The following is a 3,330-nucleotide window of genomic DNA, read 5'->3' as shown; positions in this document are numbered from 1 at the left end:
TCGTAATCACAAGGTTGGAAATGCAGTCTGTTGACCTGTACGAATACCATCTAGTACCGAGTCAGAACAGACTTGGGAATATCCAAACGCTTTTTGAACATCGTAATCGATCATTCAGAAAGCTTTCCAAATTAGTTGGTAAGACTGGTCCCGAATTGGTAGACCCAAATCTGATTCAGAGCCTTTCTGAATGACATTGTAATCGACCTCATAGTAAAAACAAACAGGTTGAATAGATACTACCCAAGAAGAAGTGTACACTTGGAAAACATGTACCTGTATAACATTTTTCAGTGCCACAGTTACAGAAGCAATGTAAAAGAAAACATAGAAGAATGAAAATATGCTGCTCTTGAATGTGATGCTTGTTTAATAAAACATGTAAAAGGGAAATCTCACTAACCACAGGAAACTTAGTTGCCAAACTCAAGAGAAAAGAGAGTTCTTCTGTTTGGTTCTTCTTCAAAGTTTCATACGTTTTTTTGCAAAATTGAATTACTTAAAAGTTATGACTGCAATTAAGATTCATTTAATGCTGTAAAAGTCAGTTTTCAATTGTCAGTCATTAAAAATTATGCAAATTGTAAGTGATGAGATTCAGCAAGAAGATGCAATTGATGCAGAGGTAGCTTGCAAAAGTTCTCAAAGCTGTAAAAGTTCTCCACCTCTTAGTCAAGATCCTTTTGGAGCACCTATAATTCAAAATGAAGCTGCAATAGCAATGAATGAGGTGGAAAATGCAATAGAACAAGCTAGGCAGGAAACTGAAAGTTTGGAATAGTTAGTTGCCCAACTCAACAATGAACAGAAAGACATGTATATGGAAGTAAAAGGGAAAAAAACAGGGATTTCTCCATGACAACAAGGAATGCAGTTGCTATTCCTTTAAACCAATTCTATTATACATTAGTGGTCATGCTGGAAATGGGAAAAGCTTCTTACCTACAAAGAACTGTACAATCAAATTTGTTGTGTGTAGTGACAGCACCAACAGGATTAGCTGCACACAATATGAAAGGCTTTATTCTTCATTGACTACTAATGCTACTTGTGGAACATGACAATAAACTGGAATACCAGAAGATATCTGGTGATCCATGCCATGAGGTGGCAAGAGTTTTGAAGAAAATGAAGCTTTTAAACATTGATGAGGTAAGCATGGTCTCAAAATGAATGTTTGCGTTCATTCACTTATGAATGCAACAAATGTTAAGAACAGAGGAAAAAATTTAATTGTGGTAAGTAACCTCATTCAGCTAACCCCTTTGAAAGGGGAACACCTGTATTCAAGACCCTTGTCCATGAACAAACAAGTTAGGATGTATTGGAAATGTAAACACAGCATCTGATGAGGTTATAGGGAAATATTCTGAAGGATATTAGAGTCGGAAGTCTGACCAAGGAAAGTAATAGTAACTTACAAAGTTGATTTGCCCCCCAAAAAATTATCCTCTAACAAGACACCAGCACAGCTCAGGTTCACTTTGATTGAACAATGGAAAATCAATGCTGCCCTGCAGAGTAACAAGACCTGGCAGAGTAACAGAAATCCCGAGTCATGGAGGAGTTAGGAATTGCCGTGGCTGAAAAAGTGCAGGATGAAACTCCTATTTTATCTGTATCAAGACCCCAGACTGGACTCTCATTCCTGGGCCCAGAGCCCAAAGATTTGGAGGATCTGTACAGCCGCTATAAGAAATTGCAATAGGAGCTAGAGTTTCTGGAGGTGCAGGAGGAGTACATCAAGGATGAGCAGAAAAACCTGAAGAAGAAATTCCTTCATGCTCAGGAAGAGGTGAAGCGGATCCAGAGTATTCCATTAGTCATTCGCCAGTTTCTTGAGGCTGTGGATCAGAACACTGCTATTGTTGGATCTAGTAGAGGTTCCAACTACTACTTGAGGATTCTTAGCACTATTGACCGGGAGCTACTGAAGCCCAATGCCCCAGTTGCTCTTCACAAACACAGCAATGCCCTTGTGGACGTGCTGCCTCCTGAGGCTGACAGTAGCATTATGATGCTTAGTTCAGATCAAAAGCCAGATGTTCTGTATTTGGATATTGGAGGAATGGACATTCAGAAGCAGGAAGTTAGGGAGGCAGTTGAGCTGCCACTGACCCACTTTGAGCTGTATAAACAGATTGGCATTGATCCTCCCTGTGGGGTTCTTATGTACGGTCCTGTGGATGTGGGAAAACCATGCTGGCCAAACCTGTGGCTCATCATACCACAGCTGCCTTCATTCGAGTGGTGGGCTCTGAGTTTGTACAGAAGTACCTGGGCGAAGGACCCCGCATGGTGCGAGACGTTTTCCGACTGGCTAAGGAGAATGCCCCTGCCATCATCTTCATTGATGAAATTGATGCCGTTGCAACGAAACGCTTTGATGCACAGACTGGAGCGGACCAGGTGGTTCAGCGGATCCTCCTTGAGTTGTTAAACCAGATGAATGGTTTTAATCAAAATGTTAATGTGAAGGTCATAATGGCCACCAATCGAGCTGACACTCTGGATCCTGCACTGCTAAGGCCAGGCCGACTTGATCGTAAGATTGAATTTCCAGTCCCAGACAGACGACAGAAGCGCCTCATCTTCTCCACCATCACAAGCAAAATGAACCTGTCTGAGGAGGTTTATCTAAAGGACTATGTTGCGAGGCCTGATAAGATCTCTGGTGCAGACATCAACTCAATCTGCCAAGAGGGTGGTATGCTGGCAGTCTGGGAGAACTGGTACATCGTCCTGTCCAAGGATTTTGAGAAGGCCTACAAAACAGTCATAAAGAAGGACGAACAGGAGCATGAGTTCTACAAATAAAGACTGCTCTGTTTCAACCGCTCCCCCTTTCTTTCTCTTACCAGGAACCTTGCCAAGCTGAGGCTTGTACCCTCCCACCTCTCTAGATTGAAGTGTGAATAAAATGTTCATGTCATTTTTTTTGTTTGGAACGATAAAGAAGAGTTTAATAAAAATTAAGCGAACCATTCTGTTAAAAAAAAGAAGAAAAAAAAGAAAAATCAATGCTGTGTTTAATGCCTACACTTCAAGAGTGAAAAACTTTGTTGAAGAATTACTGAAACTGGGAAAAAAAGGAACAATTTATGAACTACAGCTATTGACAAAATGAAACACCAGGGAGTAAAACACTGCTGATTAAGAAACTGCAAGTATCTAGCACTGCTGGATTAAAAAAGTGTTTTTTGTTTTTGTAGAAATTGTAGAGTAATTTGGCTGTGAAATTTAAATGTTGAGTAAGGCTTATTAACTGGTGCAATGGGTAAAGTAATTGATTTTGTTAATTTTCCAAATAGGAATCAAGTTAAATATGTA

At 40.3% G+C, this 3,330-nt stretch overlaps 1 pseudogene; it reads left to right on the top strand.

The window, feature by feature from the left end:
- The first annotated feature begins 1,539 nt into the window (after positions 1-1,539).
- LOC144776096 (26S proteasome regulatory subunit 6B pseudogene) lies at positions 1,540-2,834 on the top strand (annotated as a pseudogene).
- The last annotated feature ends 496 nt before the right edge of the window (positions 2,835-3,330 follow it).

Source organism: Lissotriton helveticus, chromosome 1_1, assembly GCF_964261635.1.
Source record: "Lissotriton helveticus chromosome 1_1, aLisHel1.1, whole genome shotgun sequence".
Taxonomy (NCBI): domain Eukaryota; kingdom Metazoa; phylum Chordata; class Amphibia; order Caudata; family Salamandridae; genus Lissotriton; species Lissotriton helveticus.
Note: the sequence above shows the minus strand (reverse complement) of the source record. Positions and strands in the feature narration are given on the sequence as shown.